Below are 24,493 nucleotides of genomic sequence, written 5' to 3'. Positions count from 1 at the left end.
AGATCACCTAGACAAGAAAGGCACGCAAATTCTTGCTGCAGCCTCCACAAACCCACAACATCCACTACACTACATGGCAACACATCAACACACACACCAAGGAACATCAAAACAACACCCAGCACACAATATCATACACAAATACTTTCATCTCTCCCCCCTCGCCCGCCTCAGGCCAGCTTCCAGAAGCATATCCATACTCAAATCACTCGCCGCTCCATTCAGTCACTTAAAGTCAACACACAGTTGCATGCGCGGCCTCTTGATATCCACCCCTCCGAATCCTATCTCCCTCGTGAGGACAGGGTCCACCTGGCCAGTCTGAGATCTGGGCATCATCTAGCCCTCCTAAGTTACCAGAAGAGACTGGATGACTCCATCGCTGATGCATGTTCAGAAAGCAGCACAACGCCCCATACTATTAAGCACATTATAGAAGACTGCATTGCACACAATCGCCTACACCAACAACACAACATACACTCCTTGAGAGCTCTGTGGGAAAGCCGGTCTCGGTCATGGCCTTCTTTAGGGACTCGAGGCTGTTCGGCCAGACTGCCTAGAGATCAACTACGACTACTACTACTACACTCTTACTAAAGTTTTGGTCCGCCGTTCTCAAAAATATATCGTTGTTTACCAATTGCCACTAACATACTGAATGATATGCATACCACATCAGCGCAAACCTCTGCCACTTATATCAGTCATAATGGTGTACTGCTTACGGCTCACCCTGTGCACCTGATAAAATATTGTTACATAAAAGCACTTTCAGTTTGCATCTTATCCTAAACATGTCATAGTTTCCCCTATGACTCAACAGGGTCTGGCTGACAACTATGTGGCGGAGATTGAAGCAGAGGAAATGGATCGAAAAATCCTTAATGGAGAAGGAGTAGCCATACAGGGACTGATGTATCAGCGGTACATCATCAAGAAGCTGTACCCCACGGGTAGACCCCTCATGAGGATACTGAAGGTACACTTTAACACTGCTAACATGTACAGCCACGATAGTAAGTCCTAGGATAGTCTACCCTGCATGTTGTAGATTGTTATGCTAGAGTGAGGTGGAATGTCTCCAATAGATGAATTCTCCATTCTTAAGAGTATGTAGGAAAATTAAGGCTTACTTCAAGCTGATGAAGGGAGTGAATTGGTTGGATGAATAAGGAGCATATGACAAAAAGTTTGGTACTCCCTGTCTTTTCACTTGTGTCCAGCGGATTGACTTGATATACAAGGGATAGGGCAAAGAATATCTCTAAAGAATAACTAATATCTATCTGTTTGTGTATCTATCTGTCTATCTGCATATTGTAGATAGATAAACACTACTAGAATGTGCGGCTAATTTGGCCTATGAAGTGGGCAGGGAAACCGTGGGCTTAAATGATGTTTTGATGAGAGTCTAGTCCATTTTCATTGGCATGTTGTTGGTAACTCTCATACTTCATACTCCTCCTTCCTTTTTTTTCCTAGATCTTACCTTACTCATACTTAGGTAAAAAAAAAGTTACGATAATGACGACGACGACGATGATACGTATGATGCCAGTATCCTCAAAATTGTATTCTATGCATCTAGGTGGAGAAAGAGAACACCAGTTTTCCGATTTTTCATTATTATGCTCATTAAAGCAATTTCCGTTTATAATTCATTAATAATAACTACAGTGATATCATTACTATTGTAAACATGAAAAAATAAAAGTTATAAGAGCTGGATTACATTCTTCGTGTACAATGATTTCATAAGGATAACACATAACAAGAAGCGGTGCCAAGGCACAGTAAACCTGTCTCCGGCAGTCATTTTAGTGCTGACGTATCAACACAACAGGATATCTAATCAAAGATGTCACATATCAAATTTGGAATAAATCGGGTGAAAATTGACGATTTTATGCCCATTTGAAATTTTAGGCCCGACTCACCTAACATTGGCCCGCCCTACTGCTGCCTGGGAAGTGACCCCTCAGATGAAATGAGGGACGTTATAAGATGCAAATTTGAAAGATGCACTTTTGTGTTTTGGTTTCATGTCGATATGAGAAATCTGAAAAGTGTTTTTGCGAAAAAAATGATTTTTACTCGTCCCCCCCCCCTTTCTTTCTTTCTTTCTTTTTTTTTTTTTTACATTTTTTGGGCCCACAGCCAAATATTTAGTCGGGTGATAAGAAGGTCATAGCCCATCATCCCTGTAAGTTTAGTCAAAATTACACTAGTAGTTTTCGCGAAAATTTGTTAACAGACATACAGCCTTAAAACAAACAAACACACCGAGTGAAAACAATACTCGTTCCCAAGCCCCTCCTGGGCGGGGACGGGTAATGATGGTACTGGGGTAAAAAATGTGGGTCATTAACACTATACTACCAGTAATACTTTCTCAGACTCCCATTTAAAGAACAAGACGAAGACGTTCTTGATAAATCGACAGATTTCGTCCCAGATACGTATAGTTTCGATATGTATCGTCTGTACAATCCTGTAGGAAGTACTGTATTGAGTGACAGATTCCTTTATTATCATTATGTTTTTTTTTTTTTTTTTTTTTTTTTAGATACGTATGATTATCAGCACATTATTTTATGCAATAATTATGACTCTTATCTCTGCACTGTGAGCTGCCATGAAAATGACCACTGGAAACTGCATATACATTGATGCTGTCTTTGGTGGAAGGCCTCACATCTATCGTTAATTGCGACTGATTCATAATCAAAATCACTTATTAATACCACAGAATATTAGTTTACTGTATGCCATGAACGTAGATTATTATATGAATACTAACCCTTATGGAAGCAAATATGAGAAATATTTTATAGAGGTGTAACGTTTATAACATATATATATATATATATATATATATATATATATATATATATATATATATATATATATATATATATATATATATATATATATGTTATAAACATATATTGATGTCCACTGCCGGACCGGCCTATCCCTACCGAAGCAGGGACGATACAGCCAATGTATCTCTACCCAGTGGTTTTGGCTGTCTGGTAGAGATTGTATGTAGGGTGAAAAGTGCTTGTCAGTGTGATTGTAGTGGTGTTGGATGTGTGTGTAGTCTGTGAACCAAGTATAATCGGCCCACCTTAAGCCGATTGGGTGCAAGCATACTAGTATGCGACACTGGTTCAACTACAGCACCCCTTGTGTCCGCCTGAACCAAGTGTAATCGGACCACCTTAAGCCGATTGGGTGCAAGCATACTAGTATGCGACACTGGTTCAACCACAGCACCCCTTGTGTCCGCCAAAGTAGCAAGTGGCTTGGTGAACACTTCCCAAAGTTTTTACAACTCTGGCGGGAGGCGAACCCGCGCTCACCAGCGTGCGAATCGCACACTACCACTGTGCCACAGAGGCTCATATATATATATATATATATATATATATATATATATATATATATATATATATATATATATATATATATATATATATATATTGTGATAAATTTTGCTGAAATATATAACATGAGAATAATGGACACATTCTTTCACAAAAGAACAGGGAGAAAGTGGACCTAGAGAAGCCCAAATGGAGAAACAAAGAAAGAAATCGACTTCATTATAGCAGATAAGAATAACACGATCACAAATGTCAGTTATCAACAAAGTAAATATAGGTAGTGATCATAGAATGGTGGGTTGCACAGCCAGGTTCAATTTCAAAAGTGAAAGAAAGAAGATGATTAAAGATAAAAAGATATGCCCAATAAAAGTAAACGAAAACAAAGCAGCCTTTCAGTTGGAAATAAGGAACAGATTCCAGGCTCTAAGTAATGCTGAATGTGACATTGATGAGCTGAATGACAGACTAACAAAAGTGCTAAGAATCAGCAGAGGCAGTAGGAAAACCTGTTACAACCCAAACCAAGAGTAATCAGAAGAGACACTCGAGCCTATGGAAAAAAAAGAAAGGAAATGAAAGTTAAAACAAAGAAAGATGAAATAGAACGAGCTGAATTAAATAAGCTTATCAACAAGAGACAAAGAAAAGAAAAGCGAAAGAAAAACATGAATCAGATAAAAGAAATAATCAAAAAAAGAAAAAGTCTGAAACAGGTCCTGAGTAAAATGGCACTAGGAAAACAAATTACACCACTGAAGGACAAAAACGGTGAAGTCATTAAATGCAGAGATAAGATGATGAAGAGAGTTGAAGAATTTTACAAAGAACTGTATGCATCAAAGACCATAGTACCAATAGCTAACTTTTCAGCTGACACAAGTGATATACTTGAGGTAACACTAGACGAAGTAAATATTTCTCTAAAAAATATGAAAAGAGGGAAAGCTCCGAGAGAAATTGGAAGAGGAGCAGATTTACTGTTGGATGCAGGAGTAAAAATACAAAACAGGCTTGCTCACTTATTTGCTCAGTGTATAAAAAAGGAGAAAGTTCCCAAATCATGGTGTAATGTAATAGTTATTTTACGTCACAAAAAAGGTGTCTCAAAAGATTTTAGTAACTATCGACCCAATAGCTTATCATCAGTCATTTACAAACTCTTCACTAAAGTCCTTACGAACAGAATAACAAATTTGGAGGAAAACCAACCTCGTGAACAGGCAGGATTCCGAAGCAGGTATTCGACTACTGATCATCTACACACAATGAATCAGCTAATTGAGAACACTACTGAATATAATAAACTACTGTGCTTAAGTTTTGTTGAATATGAAAAGGCTTTCGACTCACTGGAGCATATAGCAATTATAAATTCATTGCGAGAACAAGGAGTGAATGAGAACATTGTACAACTGCTCGAAAACATATATAAAGAGGGAACTGCTACAGTTAAATTACATAAAAACTCGAAAAAAAGGTTAGATTGAAAAGGGCGTGCGAAAGAGAGATACAATTCCACCAAAATTATTACAGCATGCCTAGAAAGTATTTTCAGAAAGCTAGATTAGGAAAACAAAGGAATGAACACAGATGGAGAAAAGCTAAACCATTTAAGATTTGCAGATGACATTGTCCTAATCTCAGAAACAGCAGAAACATTGCAAGAAATGTTAAATGACCTGAACAAAGAAAGTCTCAAAGATGAACCAGAGTAAAACTAATGTTTAATCCACAAACAACAAAGAGCATCATCAGAATAGCGAAGAAACTCTTGAAAAAGTTGAGGAGTAGAATTACTAGGGGGAAATACTAAAATTAACAAAATATCATGATATCGAAATAAGAACACGCATTGCAATTGGATGGAAAGCTTCCAGTAAAAAGCGAGACATTATGAAAAATAGCTTGCCAGTTTGTATGAAACGAAAAGTATATAACGAATGTATAATTCCAGCTATGACGTATGGTTATGAGACCTGGAAACTGACAAAATCCATGGAAAATAAATAACTCCGTTCTCAGAGAGTAATGGAAAGGTCAATGTTGGAGATATCTTTAAGAAACAGGAAAAGATCAGTTTGGGTGAGAGGGCAGACTAAAATCAAAGACATTATAGAAGTTACAAAAGAACAGAAATGGAGGTGGGCAGGCCATGTAGCAAGAATAAGGGATAACCGATGGGACAAGAGGCTGACTCACTGGACACCAAGAGATTGTAAGTGAAGCAGAAAAAGACCAGACAGGATATGGAGAGATGAGGTAGAGAAATTTTCAGGGAAAGCGAGGCAGAGATTGACTCAGTCAAGGAATGCGTGGAGAAGGTTGGGGGAGGCCTTTGTTCAGCAGTGGACTTGTAATGGCAGATGATTATATATATATATATATATATATATATATATATATATATATATATATATATATATATATATATATATATATATATATACAGTACATATGAGTACGTCAGCTTAATCATCTTGTTTACATACTTGCCTTAACTTGAGTCTACTACCTTCCTTCCTTTTATCCCCTGTTGGTTATGTACCACTTTCGTATTTGCAATCCAATTACTTTGTAAAAAAAAAAAAATCTCTTTCTCTGATCTTCCCTCGTTTTTTGTTTTTGCCTCCTCCCTCTTCTCCTTTGGTATTCCTATTTCCTCTTGAGTTAGGCATCTTTTTATCCATTCTTTTTTTAAATTCTTCTTTTTCCATGAGTTTCTTTGCATTTTTTAGTATTTACTCCACAGTGTTCACACTCTGGATGTTTACTTTCAGGGGCCTTGACTTATTTTTCTCATATTTTTCTAGCCTTTTCTGTTCCTTTATGTCTTTATCACAGATTTCCTCTGATACTTCCTTCAATATGCTTACTATATTTGCCATATCCTTTTTGTCTCTCGAAATTTGGTTTTTTATTTCTTCTTCATCTATACCAGTGATTACTATAGATTTGTTGATATCTGCTGCATCTTTGACCAATTTTGGGTTGCTTTTGATTATTTCTTTCACTTCCTTTCTAATGCTTTTTTCTTCGACTCTTGTTTCTAAGTCTTTCCTTTCTTTCACCATTTCAGCATACATAGTTTCCATATTATCTTTGTTACTTTGCATCATCTCAGTCACCTGGGTTATCTTCTCTTCAATATCACTGCTTTCGTCTATCAAACAGCTTGCTTGCCTAATTGTCCCTATCATTTCTGACCCTCATTTCTGAACCCCTCCATATTATTCTCATGGTTGACAACTGTACTTGCCATTTCACTAATCTTCCTTCAGAGTGAGCCCACCTCAACTAACAGCTCATCTATTGTTGTGTCTTAAAATTCCTTTACTAATTTTTAATTTTCTTCCTTCTGCATGCGCAATTGCTTCTTAATTTCATCTATTTCACTTTGAAAAGCCTTCTCCAGTTTATTCACTTTCTCTACTAGTTTGTTACCGTATATGTTTCCATTTCAACCAGTTCTTGGTAGATATCATCATCCTGTTTTCTACCTTTATCCCTTTTCCTAACTCCTTGCATATTCACTTTATAAAGATGGTGCTTATCTTGTGGTATTGCTTATAAAGATTCTACTTACAAATATGCATCTCCTTGGTACTCGCCTGGTGATAGACGACACTCAGCTGATGATGTGTTGATCAGCGGATTCTTGCACTAATGGGATGTATTCTGTTATTTGGACAACACTTTTGCTTATACTTGCTCTAGTATATTAGAACACCATTTAGTTTAACCTAGTACAGAGTTTGACTCATATAAAGATACTATTTAGGTGTGGCCAGTTGTGGCCAAGGATGGCCAGCGCAGAGCAAGAAGACAGACGTGTTGACTCTGGCGTTGCCTGTGTGTGTGTGTGTGTGTGTGTGTGTTTAATAATTATTGTACTTAGAACTAGTACAACCCTAGGAATGCTTCTCGCCGCACCACCTCGCCACTGGCCTGCAGACCCACTCTCCTCTCCAGTCCCTGTTTGATATACACATCCTGAGGATGAAAGAGAGCGGCCTGGTGGATCATTGGTTTCTAGAGTCAGTCACCAGGTTCATCAAGGCAAGTGACTCCAACAGGTTAATCCGTAACATCGAATGGTGTGTCTCTTGTCATTACATTTCCTCCATAGAATTTAAGAGATTTAATTATGACTAAGTAACTGTTCTCGTCTAACTAAACGTAAGGAAGTATTTTCATGAATAGATTTATACTTGATAAAACTGTATTTATAATGAGGTTGTGAATGAAGGCTGTTGACGTGAAGTCTGACCATGTAATGATGACAATTATAGATCATTTATTAGTTACTTAACAGCAATTGCATTTTCCCTCACTGGGTGATGCTGCAGTCTACGCAGTTGATACAAGGAAACTGTGATGGTAAGAAAACATACCCAGCTGATTTGCATTTTGACAACAGCATCAGACTTTGTACAGTGATATATGGAACTCTGAAATTTACTTTACTGTTTGGAGGCAATTCAAAACTGGCTGCTGATGGCCATTATGAAAAATATCCAAAGACATACATGTCTGTTTTACCTTTCTGTGTCTGACTGATGGTGATTATAGAGGGATCTTAAATTCCGGGCATATTATTTGCCTTCCATAGATAACAAGTCGCTAGTAATTAGTTCGCTAAGGAACTTCTCATCTTAAAGGTTTAAATATTTAGTCTCCGGAATGATGACGGGAAGTATGATTTATGAGCCGGGTTTGTCATCAAACCCACATACTATATTTGTTTGATATCAGCAAGAGATATTTTCTGGAGTGTCAGGTTTTCATTTTCGTTGGAGGCACTGTCCTGTTCTTTCTTGTGTCTCAAAATGGCGAACTCAGATCATTCTTATTGTGCTTTGGCATCCACGGCTCATGAAACCTGGTGCCTTTGGGTATAAATACCTGTTCAAAGCTAATATTTACATCTATATAACTGATATGGTCGCAGTATAAACTCATTCAGTGATATATACTTCTGGAAAGTGTCTGATATTATGTTCCACAGAACTGATCAGAGTGTGCCACTCGACATGTTAATCATGGAGATTTCATTACAGTCCACAGGGTTAATTCTACATGTCTTATTACGAGTATCAGTTTTTACCTTTTTTAATATTTTATTATTATTATTATTATTTTTTCGTCAGGGGTCCAGGTATGGATTATGTCATGATGACCATCTGAAAACTTGTTTTAGAAAATTGCAATTTGTTTATATACCTTTTACAAACATTCTTATAAATATATAGTTGATCTATTTATGGTGACATACATCATTTCTATGAAGTATTTGTGCCTTGTAAGATCATTATATTTATTTACACTATGCAAAACTTAGCCTTAGTAACATTCGCTATTTTTTTTTTTTTTTTCAATGACTGAGTCATCCTACACAAATACAGATATTATTATTAGATTCTGTCGGTGTGAGCATGTTACCTTTGATGTGATGCAACGATCACCAGCGACCTTCAGCCACTGATAAATACCACATGTTTCCTAATATAAGAGTACAAACTCTGTTGCCGTTCTCATAACGCACAATTATATTCTTATCTGTTGTCCTGCTAACTGGCAATGAGTCACAAAATTTGGGCTTTTGCCTTACCTGCGATAAATATCTACTGTACAAAGGAATTATCTTTTGATGGTACATCAAAGATCCCCTGCAACCAAAGGGATTTCTCCTAATCTACATAAAATAATCTGACGTGAACAAAATTAGAGACCATATTGTACTGAATGAGACTGATATGTATCATTAAGTAAGTCGGCAAATTACAATATTGGACTATAGTTTTCTTTTGTTTATAGCACAGTACAGATGTTAATTATCTTGGAAGTAGTCACGCTATTTTTGACGTTGAGTCTGTTGCAGGACGAACAAGAGAAAAAGCAGCAGAGTGAGACAGGTGGTGAGGGCGAAGTCAGCAAAGATGGTTTTAAGGCTCTCTCCTTGGACCACCTTCAGGGAGCCTTTTTCATCCTGGTGCTTGGTTACTTTGTTGCCTCTCTCCTCCTTGGCTTGGAATTTCTTAGGTCCTGCACTGTTAGATTCATTTAGCTCTTCTTGCTGTTGTCTGACCGAGGCTGGCAACTGTCACGAGTGATCTGGCACATGAGAGACGTAAGGGATCCGTGACATGCTGGTATGGTGAGATAACAGATGTAAACCTCACGTATAGTAGCGATGGAAATTCAATTACCAATGACAGGAAAGTAAAAAATTCTGCATTATAACAACAAGAGGTTACAAATTATTCAAATTTTGTTATATGTATAATCAACTAGTAAAGATTAGAAATATTTCTTGGTTTGGTTCAGCCTTTTCATTACCACAAGCAGTTAGAGAATCCCTTGTTAAATACTCACTGTTACACAACTCTCTGACCTCACCATGATTTCAGTTTTACCTGTATTATATGAGCATCTCTTCCCCTCACTCCCCTCTCTCTCTCTCTCTCTCTCTCTCTGTAAAGTTGAAAGTCATCTTGTGGTCCAAGGTTGGTGGCTGGGTGGGTAAGTATGTGGGTGGATGGGTGTACAGGAGTAGTGGATCAATGGGCAGGATGGATGGACAGATGTGGTGGGTGGATGGAGTGTGTGATGGTGAGTAAAGGGGACGGAGTAGGTGAAGTGGGCGGATTGCAGTCGTCACTTTTATATTTAACAAGTTTCACTGTTTTCCATGTTTCATGTTGCAGCCTAATTTTATGGAGCCATTTTTCAATACGTTTAACATAGAAGTGGACAAAAAATCGCTATGAGTACAAACAGAAATCATACTATAGTGAATGCAATAAGAGAATTTACATATAAAATAAGGGCTAAAAAAAAGTGATCATGGAAGTGAGATATCTGGACTATAAAATTCTTACAAGGAACATCTGTGATGGGAAGTATATTAAAGGAAAACACAGGACATGGACGAAGGGTCTGAAATGCGGACAAACCCGAATGTAAGGGATCAAACAGGACATATGGTTATGAGACGGAAGAAAGAATTCAGAGTACAAAAATGCAGCACAATGAGTGTCATTGTAACGCACAAGGAAGGGAATCAGTTGGAAGAAATCAAAAGTGACTGCAGAACCTACAGGAATATGAACCATAATAGTCGTGGAAAGGAAAGTAGCTTCTAGTAAAGGATAATACAATTCTAGACTTGAGAATGGAAAAATGGGATCAAGACTAAAGTTAGTGCGAGTCCACTCCTAAACTAAACAAAGGTCTGACATCTGAACAAGATTTAGAGTAACAATCACTCACAGCATCTACTAACAAATAAATAAAATTCTTTTCTTGCAACATTAATGATTCGAGGGACAAGGACAATGGTTCAAGGTGAAAGCTAATATACAATACATTAATTTTATCATTCAGTTTTTCTAAGACATCAGAAAATATGTTCATTCATGTGTGAGACAATATTACCTAGCAACTTATGATGAACATTTAGCACCCTATCCTGTGCTTCCAAAGCTGAACAAAACGTTTCTAATTGTTTATGATAAGCTAACAATTCACTAGATGTTGCTAAGACAAAAACACCACCAAGGACTCTACCACCGAGTGAATGTGCTCTTCCGACAGGTCCAGTATGAGACAGGGAGGCATTTAACCTAAAGAATCACTTCTCAGTTCAAAGAAATTTCCATTTAAGAGGGTCATAGAATGGAACCCCAAAAGATCCATTCGCATGTTTGTTTACCATCGAGGCGAATAAGGATAGAATGGTAGACAGCTGACAAGAAAATTTCAGAAGTTCTTGTGTGTCTGTCATCACATTCTGAAGATCATAACGGACTGAGATGAAGTCCTCCGCTAACATTATTTGCCCCCAGAGCTTAATCAGTGTCCAGGGGCAGAGGAACTCATCTCTATCTTCAGCCCCCAGAGTTGATACGAATGCAGCTAATGCCAGCAAGGCTGTCCACACTCTCATCATACCTTTAAAAATAAATCGGATTAAAGTTCAAATTAGCTAAGTAGTAATGACAGGGACAGACACAAGTAACAGTGGGGCGAGTTGCTGAGCAAAATTTTTGTCTGTACTCATTGACAGGTGGAGCAGAAATTGATGAAGGAGTAGCGAGGGCTGAAGAAGGAGAAGGAGAGGAAGAAAAAGAAGAAAATGCATAATTTTTCTGATTTTCTTCCCACTCGAAATACCTGGGAATTCCCAGAAGATCGTCTGCGTGAACCCACTTATTCTCTGATGACAAGTCCTTAACCACAAATTTGCTACCGCTGCAAGATATCACGCTATGTGGGCTTGTAAATTTATCATCTAATTTAGAACTGAAGATTGGGTCTATGAATGTGCGTGGATGTAGTACGATTGAGGCTAAAAGGGAGGAGATTGGGAGAATGTTTGTGAGAAGAAAGTTGGATGTGTTAGCTTTGAGTGAAACGAAGATGAAAGGGAAGGGTGAGTCTATGTTTGGAAGTGTGAATGGAAGATTGTCAGGTGTTGATAGAGGAAGAACAAGAGAAGGTTTGGCCTTGTTAGTGAGTCCGGAAGTACAGCAGTGTGTGATTGAATGGAAGGAGGTGTCATCGAGACTGATGTGGGTGAAAGCGAAATTTGAACGTGAGTTGTGGGTGTTTGTGAGTGCATATGGGCCTGGTAGTGAAAGGGATGAAGAAGAGAGGGAGTCTTTCTGGAATGATGTTGATGTCTGCAGAGTTTTGGAGCGAATGTGAATATGGTAATGATGGGAGATCTGAATGCTAGAGTGGGAAATGTAGCAGTTGAAGGTGTAGTTGGTATGCATGGTGTGCCTGGAAGAAATGAAAATGGGGAGCGAATGATAGCGATGTGTGTTGAGCGAGAGATGGTGATTGGAAATACGCTGTTTGAGAAGAAAGATATTTATAAGTATACATGGGTGAGACAGGAGGGTGGAAGGGTTGTTGATAGAGCTTTGATGGACTATGTGGTTGTGTCTAGGAATGTAATAGGAAGATTGTTGGATGTGAGAGTTCTGAGAGGGGAGGGTGGAGGTATGTCTGACCACTACCTGGTGGAGGGAAAGTTAAGAGTAGGTAAGAGATGGGTGAGAGCTAGGAGAGTTAGGTGTGGCAGGGAGGTTTTGAAAGTGAGTGAGTTGCATAAAAGAGAGAAAAAGATAGAGTATCAGGAGAAATTGAAAGATGAGTGGAACGCTGTGAAAGATCGGGAAAATGGCAGTGTGGAGGAGGAATGGCAGTTATTTAAGAGTGCTGCGGTGGGGCATGCAGAAGAGGTGTGTGGTGTGAGACGTGTGGGTGGTGGTGTAAGAAAAGGAAGTGAATGGTGGTGCGAGGAAGTAAGTATGGCTGTGGCTGAGAAGAGACGTGCATATGAAGTGTGGCTGCAGAGGAAGGATGAGATGTCATATGAAAGGTATAAGGAAAAGAGGAATAAGGCGAGAAGGGCTGTGCATGATGCTAAAGTGGCAGCAGATGAGAGGTGGGGTAGGCGGCTGACAGAGAATTTTCAACAGAATAAGAAAATGTTTTGGAAGGAGGTGAAAAGGGTGCGAAAGGGAGAGTCTGGGAAGGAAGAACGAGTAAAAGCAGAGGATGGAAGGATGTTAATTGAGATGGATGCAGTAAGGAAGAGATGGGCAGAGTATTTTGAAAGATTGTTAAATGTAGAGGAGGAAAGGGTGGCTGAGCTTGTGGCGGATGGAAGGGTGCAAGGAATAAATGTGTTGGGAGAGTTGAATGATTCTTTGATCACGAAGGAGGAAGTACAGAAGGCAGTAAAGGAGATGAAAACAGGGAAAGCTGCAGGTATGGATGGGTGTGCTGTGGAATGCCTGAAGGGTGGTGGAGTGACTACTGTTGACTGGTTAGTAAGATTGTTGAATGTGTGCTTTGTGAAAGGTATGGTGCCAATTGACTGGGCAAGTGCTTGTGTGGTCCCGATGTATAAAGGCAAAGGTGATAAGTATGAATGTACTAGCTTTAGGGGTATAAGTCTGTTGAGTGTTGTAGGTAAGGTGTATGGTAGAGTGTTAATTATGAGAGTTAGAGAGGGTACAGAGGGAGTGATTGGTGATGAGCAGTGTGGCTTTAGGAGAGGGAGGGGATGCGTGGATCACGTGTTTGCGGTGAGACAAGTGTGTGAAAAGTATTTAGCGAAAGGCAAGGATGTGTTTTGGGCATTTATGGATTTAGAGAAAGCGTATGATAGAATTGATAGGGAGGCTTTCTGGACTGTTTTAAGATTGTATGGACTTCAAGGTAGGTTATTAAAAGGGGTGAAAAGTTTTTATGTAAATAGTAGAGCGTGTGTAAGAGTGGGAAATGCTGTGAGTGATTGGTTTCCTGTGAGAGTGGGGCTGCGACAGGGATGTGTGATGTCGCCTTGGTTGTTTAATATTTACATGGATGGTGTTGTAAGGGAGGTGAATGCAAGAGTTTTAGGTGGAGGTCTGAATCTGGTGAATGTTGATGATGGAGAGTGGAATCTGAAGCAGCTGCTGTTTGCAGATGATACTGCACTGGTGGCTGATTCAGAGGAGAGATTGAGACAGTTGGTAGAGGAGTTTGGAAGGGTGTGTGAAAGGAGGAAATTGAAAGTAAATGAGAATAAGAGTAAAGTGATGAAGTGTACGAGGTTGGTAGATGGTAGGGGGATGAATATAGTTTTGAATGGCGAGTTGCTTGAGGAGGTAGAGTGTTTTAAATATCTAGGGTCACATGTTGCTGTGGATGGAAGAATAGATGCAGAAGTGAAGTTTAGAATAAATGAAGTAGGAAAGGTGCTGGGAGGAATGAAAAAGGTGTTTAGATGTCGTTTGCTTAGAATGGATGTAAAGAGAAGGCTGTATGAGGGTGTTGTGGTACCGATTGCGTTATATGGGGCTGAAACATGGAATATGGGTGTAGCAGAGAGGAAAAGTTTGAATGTAATGGAGATGAGGTGTCTGAGGAGTATGTGTGGAGTGACGCGTATGGATCGAGTGCAGAATGATGAAGTGCGAAGGAGAACTGGAGTTGTTCGGGAGATGGCTGGTAGAGTTGAGCAGAGGGTGTTGCGATGGTTTGGGCATATGGAGAGAATGGATAATGAGCGATTGATGAAAAAGGTAGCTAGATCTGATGTGAGAGGTGTAAGGCTGAGAGGAATACCACGAATAGGATGGATGGACAGTGTGAAGAGAGCGCTGGATGCGAGAGGGATGTCTGTTGAGCAAGGAAGATTGGCTGTGCGTGACAGAAATGGGTGGAGAGAAATTGTTAATGAATAAGTGATGACGCAGCCATGAGGGGATATTCTCCCGCATTTGGTCTGATCAGCTAATTCAGGTCAGGTGCGGGTAAGGGGATGAGTCTGTTATGATGTGGCAGGGGTAAACCAGCTCTGCTGTCGGGCCCTGCTGCGGATGTCACTGATTGCATTGCGCAGTTGACCCTTGTGCAGTGTGGTGCGGTGAGGATCTGTCTGTTCTCCCCTTTGGGGCTAAGATGCGAATGAATGTGTTTGAATGGATGAGTAAATGGGGAGTGTGTCGTCCTGTCTTGGCTACCTCCCTTTCCTTGGGGAAGCAGCCTAGGTATATAGAATAGATAGAATAGAATTTAGAACTACGTGTATATGAACGAGTATATATTAAGTCTCCAACGTTAATGTTGATAGTTGATGAACACTTATGCTGATGTATCATATCCTCTGTAGATAAGGCCAGATTAGTTTTTACACACTGGTGTACATTCTGGAAGTCTGTCATTTTCACTTTCACATAATCATCCAAATAATAGAGTGGATTAGGTTTGGATAATAGCAATGAATAGGGAAATTATTATCGAGTCCATATAAGACAAAGAATAGAGCCTTGCCAATGGGTTTATTGATGGAACTATTGATTGAAACAGCAACTTGCGGTATCCACCCATCCCAACAGGTGCTTTGAGAACCTAATACTCCAAGCACTCAAACATCTTACGATTTTGCCTTTCGACAAGGCCACTGGAAGTCGGATGGTTGGGTATGACATTACATTTACTAATGTTATACTGGTTACAAAATTATCTCAACAAGAAGACAATTGTTAAACTCGAAGCCATTATCGGTAATACCAGTGGATGGTGTAGTAAATGGACAAATAAAGGCACGCACAATACACTTAGCAGTCTTGTCTCGGACAGCTACGAGAACACAGTAACGTAGGAAATGATCAACTGCCACAAACAAATGCTCTGCACCAGACTTTGTAAGAAACAACTTAAGGAGATCAACAGAAACAGTTTCCCCTGGATGTGATGGAACTGGATATTGTAAAGGTGGAATAGGTGATCCGATTAACTCCTTATGATGATTACAGGGAACACAGGAGTCAGTGAACATTGAAGTCCTTATGCATAGTAGGCCAGTAAAATGAAAGACGAGCTTGTATCAAATACCGATCCTTTCCCGGATGGGATGCATGAGAAATGTTATGAATGAATTGGAGTACTGCAGTTATTAAAGCTTTGGAACAACAAGTTGACGTACCCCTCTATTAGGTATGTCCCTACCGGTAAGGGATGTCTTCCTATACAAGATATCATTGTCGAACATGAGATCATCTACCAGCACTGACAGATTAGGTAAGGTCGAAGCGTCTCCTGGGTCTGGTAAGTAAATAACGTTGGACCACAGAGAATCTGTGTCCTGACAAGTATAGACAACTTCTGAGGTTAGAGTGATGTAAGGAACTACATTTGGTTGACATGGTGAGACTGTTGTGGTTACACGACATGAAAGAGTATCTGCAGCTACATTAGATTTTCCAGGCACGTACTCGAAGGTTGGGCTGAAGTCTTGGATAATAGCTGATAACTGTGCTGGACGTAAGGTAAGATTCCCTCCTTTGAATACAGTAAGCCACGCAGTGGGAGATGATCTGTTTGGATATGTTCTGGATATCCGCAGACTTTGTCTAAAATGTTTGAGAGACCAAACAACTACAAAAGCCTCCCAAACAGTAACACTAAAGTTACGTTCAGCGGCACTGAGGGAACGACCAGCATACGCAGTTACACGTTTCTTCTTTGCATGATCAACTTGCATCAGTACTGCGCCTAGGCCTACACTAAATGCGCCTGTACAGTGAAGAAAAGAATTCTTACAATCAGGGAATGCCAGGACTGGGGCATTAAAAAGTGCTCTCTTCAGTGTTTTATAGACATCAGACTGGTTATTAGTCCAAACAGAAGGCAATTTTTTCTTATGTAATTTTGTCAGAGGAGCGGCGACCTGTGCATAACTTTGAATAAATCGCCTATAACAGCAACTCAGTCCAAGGAAACTTGTTATAACATCGGTAATGGTAGATTGTGGGAAGTAGCAGCTGCCTTAATTTTCTCGCCTGAGGTAAGAATCCCTTCAGCGTCAACCACATGTCCAAAAAATTTAATTCTCTTACATAGAAAGTTGCATTTACTGAGCTTAACCTTTAGACCTGCCACTGGGAGGCAATCAAAAACTTGCTGTAGTTTGGCAAAATGTTGAGGGATTGACTTACCACAATGATGTCATCTAGATAAGCAAAAAGAGAATGGCCAATCATACCACTGAATACAGAATGGATAAGCCTCATGAATACTGATGGGGCATTTCTAAGACCAAAGGGAAGCCTTTTAAAATGATAGTGGCCAGCAAGGGTACGACTCTTCAATTTCTACTTGCCAGTAGCCACTAAGTCAAGGGAAGTGAAAACAACGTTATTTTCGCTAAGTTATTCCAGTAAATCTGTCAAGACTAGTAATGGAAATCGATCAGGCACAGTGACAGAGTTTATTTTACGATAGTCAGCTAGGGGGTCTACGAGAGTCAGCTACGGGTCTAAACTAGGGAAAGTGGACTATGTCAAGGACTGATGGAGTGTTTTGAGTGATGCCTGATTAAGCATATCCCGCATTATCTGGTCACCTTCTTTGCGTAAGCTATGGAGTAATATATATGCTTGGAGATAAAATGGTTGAGTACCGGGAATTAATTTAATAAAGTGCTTTATCACATTCGTCTTTCCTATAGGTTCACCAAGTAAGGCCAAAACATTTCTATAGGTCCGCAAAAGATTAACTGATTGTACCTTAAACTTAGAAAAGTTGCCTGCCTTTACTTGAATTGCAAAGTCAGCTGAAGGAGTCGTAGTTGAATCCGTTGATTATTCAACGGTATATGCACTATGTAAATCATCATCATCATCATCATCATCCTTAGCAGTCACAGAGAATGGTATATCCTGCCACACTTTAAGGCTAGTGGGTACTTTAGGAAATCGCCAGTCTTTGTACCAATTTTAAGCTTTTGTGGAGCATTGGTGACATTTCGTTGGTAAAAATAACTCAAATTTTCCTCCAAGACGGAACACAATGCTGACTCGTATGTTAAATCATTCACACAACACGTCTCAGGTAAGGTTCATGGATTCACCCCTGCTTTTGCACTTACAACACAGACAGAGACTTTCGTGATTTTGTGCGTCAACAAAACGGTGCACTATTTTGTCACTGTTCATTTCATCTCTGCGTGTCGCAAAATGTCATTCAGACTCATCGAGGTAGTTAAATGAGTTGCAAATGAGTCAAATTGTGTCACAGTTAGAGGGATGTCATGAGATACTGATACTAAATTATGTTCATTATCATCTAGTGGTGGCTGTGTAGTAGGAGTTAGGGTAGACTGTGTCACCAGATTTACCTGTGAAATGACAGGGTGTGGGCAACTCATGCCTATCTATCTATCTATATATATATATATCTATCTATCTATATCTATCTATCTATCTATATATATATATATAGTTTTTTTTTTTTTTCATATAGAAGATGAACAGATGAAGGAGAAACAAAATAAGAAAAAATAAAGTATACCCTAGATTACAAATGTTCTCTTTTCATAAAAAAAAAATCTGTTAGCAATTGGACTTGAACTGTTGTAGGCTGAATATGGGGGGAAGTGTATTCTAGGGAAGCGAGTTCAAAAAGAGATGCAGTTCGCGGGTAGAAGTTTTGCAATATGAAAGTGTGACAGTCCAGGCATGAGCGATACCAGATGACCGCGTAGCACGAGGGAAGGCATGGAGAGGTGGCACAATGGATGCAACGTCGTCTGAGCATTTCCCATAAAAGTATCTGTAAATTAATGCAAGGGAGGCAATATTTCTTCTTACCTGTCAGGGAGGTAGTGTATTTGTATTTGCAGGGATGTTAATAATTCTTGCGGCTTTGTTCTGAATTTTATCAAGGCGTTTTAGTGCAACCTGCCCACATTCACTCCACAAGGGTGAGCAATATTCCAGCTGAGAGTGCACATGGCTCTGGTAAATTATTAACTGCTCGTTAACAAAGAAGTTACTAATTCTGTACAATAATGAAGTTTCTTTGAAGCGGTTTTAACAGCTTATCTAACGTGAGAAGTCCAACTGAGGATATTGTTAAGTGAAACACCGAGAAGGTCAGTACTTTAAGAGATAGGAATATTAGTAACAATGAGATAATATAGGAATGAGGCAATATCTGTCTAATAGTAAACTGTACATATTTGTTTTTCATAGCATTAAATGAAACAGTGTTATTTTGACTCCACTCAGTGATCTGAGAAAAGTCTTGATTTATGGAGATTGTTGTACTGAGTTATGAGTTAGAGATATTAAACATTGTGAATGGGTGTTTACGTGTGAAGGAATCTTGAAGTGTTGAGTCATCCTCATATGAGTCAGTGGGATTATGGGTAAGAGATAAGAGATCATTAATATGATTTAGGAATAGGGTTGCAACCAGAACTGATCCTTGTGGCACGCCGGCATTAATCGAGTGGAAATTGGAATATATATCATTTACTTTTACCCTTATCTTTGTGTAACTCAGATGTGAGGAAATCAGTGGAGTTTGGGTAGCAGTGAACGGTGCCACACTGTCAAAAGCTTTAGAAATATCAAGGGCTACTGCATGAGTTTCTTCATGCTGGTCAATTGACTGATGGATGGTATGAGTCAGGAGATTGAGTGTATCAACAGTGGATCTTTCGTGGCGAAAACCATATTGTCTGCCACTAATTAAGTTGTTGGATTCAAGATGATTAACAATGTGCTTTTTAATTACAATCTCAAATACTTTACCAAGAGAAGATGTGATAGCTATTGGTCTGTAATCAGAGGGTTCAGAAGAACTTCTTTTCTCTGGAATTAGGTGGATATTGGCTTCTTTCCAAGAATTAGGGAAAGAAAAAGTACGTTTGAATAGGTTAGTCTGAACAATTTAACAAAAACAGAAGCAAGTTCGGTGTCAATACCAATCAAAACATTTGGATGATACAAGAATTTGTTTGTGATATACGAGTAAAACTCAGCTGTCAAAGGTTTTATTAATTCATCGAGTTGTATTTCAAGAGTTACCTTGCCCTTCACATGAAATTCTGAGCCATCAACACCACAGAGGCGAATGTCACGCGGCTCAAGGATCCAAACCCGTTTGATCTTGTCTTAATACTGTACTGTCTAAGAAGGAATCAGATATTAAGTTCACCACAGACCCAGCATCCCTAAAAAAATGATGTAGGGACTCCTTCACAATTACCTAAGATACCTACACCTGCGTGAGTCAGAGGACCAGTCTGGCGCATTGGGAATTCAGAATTTTGCGTCGTTATGGACGATTCTATTGGTTCAGGCACAGGGTTTCCCTCGACTGTGTATTGGCAAGGGCACGACATTTGCCAATGGAATGGCGACGACTGTTGTGATAAGTACAGTGCTTGTTACTGAATGATCGTGAAGGTGATTTACTATCACACGTGTGTCCTCATTCATCTAATCCTTTGTAACAAAGCTACTTGATCACTTGATCGTTTACAGTGCCAAAAAACTGTCTTAGGTCTGCTTTTAGATGTGGCATGGTCATGAGAGAATCTGCTTTGTGGCGCAGGTCTTGCACGTGACATGGTTGGTGAACAAAGTGTGACGTTTTGTCTCTTTAGTGGAAGTGAAAGATGTCCTTGGCCTTGAGACTGACTTGGTGGTGCTGGGATAGTAACTGGTTGAACTGTACGAACTGTCTGAGTAGGTACGATACCAAGTTTTCCTTCTGTTTGTACAGCTAACATGGTTATGTCATCCCTAGGAGAAAACTGAATTTCAAACGCAGCATCTAATTTATCCTTGCTAAGACGATTTAGGAACATGGGGTAACTAAATAGCGTTCTTACATTATTTAGTGTTCAAGTGGTTTTTTCCCATAACATCAGTTTCAGCTCACGATGTGTTTTGCAATGCCTCAAAAAGTTCAGTCCCTGTCGCAGCCGATATCACGCTGCCTCTAACACCTTGTTGTGTTAAGGATGGATTAACTTATCCTCTCATACAGTGCAGTAGTCTGTAGATTGCCATGAAACATCCTGCTTTGAGTGGTTACAAAAGCATTCTATAAATTTGTTTCAGCATTCATCAAAGAAAGTAAACTTCCCTAGGAATCTGTCTATTATGAGGGAACCCACTCTTGAATAACCATCATGTAGCCTGCTTCTAAGGTATGCAATCTTAGCACTGTCTGTTGTAAGTCCTTTGTTTGTATCTGCATACTGGACATCACTAATGAAATCATTAACACTAACAGCAGGATTCATACCCGTAAATTTGGGACGCAATGCATCTCCCAAGATGATCGTTTGAGCCGCAGGAGAGGGTGTTGTAGGCTGAGTTGACATACTGTAGGCTAGTTAAAAAAGTAGGAGAATTTATTTTATGAACAGGAGTAACACAAGTGCTGGGAGTGACAGGAGAAGATAAGAAAGTGAGTGCCTGTCAGAAGGTAACTGAGGAATGGGTGATGTATTGGGGGCAGAGTACGAAAAATCTACATTGGAAAAATTAGTTGAAGCAACAGAAACGAGGATTTGTGACTCAGCTGACTGAACAATTTCTCGCGAAGTCTTTCAGTTTCACAAACGAGTAAGATTGTCGTGTGAGCTTTCAATCACCGGATGAATGTGTATCATCTTCAGATAAATTAAACTTTTTAAAGTACAGAAATGTCATGAAGAAATAAGTTGGAGAAGGAAAAAAATGTACAGTGAAAATATTAAGCAAGTGTATACAAGTGAAGAGGATTTTTGTTTTACAAAAAATAAACTTTAATATACAATAACAGTTAAGAAAGGAGATTCTTTATATATATATATATATATATATATATATATATATATATATATATATATATATATATATATATATATATATATATATATATATATATATATATATATATATAATTTACAAGTGAAGTGTTCATATGAACGAATAGAGTAATAGAAAATTAGCAGTATGAGAGATGATCTGAGAAAATTGTTATAACTACAGTGATTTAATCGTGTAAGAGAAGAAAAAAAATAACTTATAAAGATTACTGATCCGGAGATAATGGAAGAAACTTTTTAATGAACGGTTCTAACTCACAACCTATTTATATAGTATATGGTGTTAAATATGGATGCGAGACATTGGGTGAGGCGTGACGCAGTGTTGTTATGTGAGTTTACCGACTGGTTGGTTTGACGTTGCAGTCTCGTGACAGCCAGCTTGTGACAGGAGGCGAAAAGGGCGATTTGCAGGTCACCGGGTTGCTGAGGGTTTGACAATCAGCAGAATCGTGGTCGGAACGAAGAGACAGGCCTGTTGACTGACAGGATTGGTGACAAGCAGGCTTGGTGACAGGCAGGCTTGGCGGCAGATTTGGTGACAGACAGTCTTGTGACAGACAAGCTCAATGACAGGTTCGGTAACAGACAGTCTCGAGGACGGGTAGGCTCAGTGACAGACATGCTTGGCAACAGACAGCTACTGTATTTGACGGTATACAGCGCTGTAGCAAATGGTAGACAGCTAGTGGATTTGATGGTAAAGGCTTCATATAAGGTGGTAGACAGCTACTGGATTTGACGGTAGACAAACTTGAAAGAAGGTGTGTTCTTGACCTCGCCGCCACCAAAATGTGAGATGTACCACCAGGAATTCAGGTTATTCTTAAAAGCTCCTTACTAATACTGGATACTTTATTAGGAGAGAGTTGTGTTACACTTTCGAAATTTAGTACAGCAGTTCTCTGCCTCCCAAAATAATTTGGAGAGAGGTAAGTGAACCTCCCTTTTTTATCCCAGTGCCATCACGTTATGCTGAGTTAAGGAATTGTCAGCTGTTTACACATAAGACAGTCTTCTCAGCTTTCTTTTCCTGAGGCTGCAGATTTGGTCAGAGGCAGCCACCACTGCTTCATCGCATTCTGGCAGTGTCTGAATCCTGAAGACCAAGCAACAAACATCCACTCACTTGCAGCACACAACACCCATGTCATAACATGACAACTACGCAATACTTCTGTGCATATAAATCACAAACATTATGGGACTCTTCAACAACATTCCATTTCCAGAACACGTGTACCCATCAGATGTATCTTTAGATAGTGCTGATAGAGTTCATGTAGCTAGACGTAGATCAGGGCATCACTCTCCCTCATCAATAACTAGCATGGACTGAGGTTCGGTAGAATCATTGATGACAACGTGCCCTGCTTCTACATAGGCCTACACAACATGGCACACATAATGGATCACTGCACAGCACCTGCCATGTAATGGGGTCTATAAAAGCCCGCGATGCTTGGAGGCAAAGCGGGCATCCTCTCTATGGCTCAGTGGTAACGTGCGTGCGTATCAAGCGCGAGGGCCTGAGATCGAATCTCGTCCAGGACAAAGTGATTAATTTGTTAAGTTTCTGTCCGGTTATTACATTGGTTGGCAGCGGTGTGGGACTTAAGACGAGGCCTTCAGAGCAATGATGTTATTGGTTAGCTGGCCACGTCCTAGTCCTTACATCCCGGGGATGAGCTGTCCGTTGTGGTCTCCAGCGTCCCCAATGGTGGCTTTGCGATGCTATGCTACCGTGTGTTCGAAACTGATTAAATTAATCACCAAGGGGAGAAAAAGGGGATGTAATGAGGTCTAATAAAAGCCTGCGTTGCTTAGAGGCAAAGCGGGGATCCTCTTTTTGGTTCAGTGGTAACGTGCGCGTGCATCAAACACAAGGGCCTGAGACTGAATCTTGGCCAGGACAGTGTGATTAATTTGTTAAGTTTCAGTCTGGTTATTACAGCTACACTAAGACGAAGAAACAACATCAACGGTGTAAAGAACCTATCATGGGACGGCCCAATAGGGCAGTCAACAGGTCTGCTCGGCCAGGCAGAAAGGGGTTAAGCAGCAGCAACAATAACATCAACAACAGAGCTACAGTTCTTGATGATCCAGTGAGAAAAAAATGTGTCCCTCATAATTAACTTTTAATGTCACGTAATTACACCTGCTTAATGACTGAAATTTGGATCCCTGTTGAAACAGCATTTGTTACTCAAAATTAGTTCTGGAATAAACTCTCGAAGTTTCTTTAAAAATTTTGCGGAATACCCACAACCTCCAAGTAGTTTCACTCTGCTAGTAGTATGAATCTCTTTACTGTGCATGTTGTTAATGCCTCACACGTGTTTGATTATGTCAGGTAAAGCTCATACACTAGCTATATGTGCTAAGTAAAAATAATCTGGAATTATCGTTTTAAGAAAAGGTGACCACGTGTCAGCATAGTTTCATTATACACTAACTGTTATTACATTTTACATAACTAGAGAACACAGTACAATAACCACTGCCTATTTATCAGAATATTTATATGTTTTAATATTGTGCTAAGCTGCAATAAACCCAAGTAGGATGATCACACAGTATTTACTCTTCCTACTTTACATGAATAGTTAATAAAAGGATGTAATAGAAGAAAACAATTTTGATAAAGAAAACAAGAAGCTGTGCCAAGGCACAGCCAACCCGTCCCCGACAGTCATTTTAGTGCTGACGTATAAACACAACAGGATATCTAGTCAAAGGTGTCATATCAAATTTCGAGTAGATCAAGTGAAAATTGACGTTGTTATGCCCATTTGAAACTTCAGGCCCTACCCTCCTGACATTGACCCCCTTACCGCTAACAGAGCGGTGACCCCCCTGATATAATGAGACATGTTATAGGGTGCAGATTTGAAAGATGCATCTTTAGGTTTTGGTTTCATGC

The sequence above is a fragment of the Coenobita brevimanus genome, chromosome 92, assembly GCF_032717465.1.
Source record: "Coenobita brevimanus isolate Jiangsu-jjx chromosome 92, ASM3271746v2, whole genome shotgun sequence".
Taxonomy (NCBI): Eukaryota; Metazoa; Arthropoda; class Malacostraca; order Decapoda; family Coenobitidae; genus Coenobita; species Coenobita brevimanus.
Note: the sequence above shows the minus strand (reverse complement) of the source record.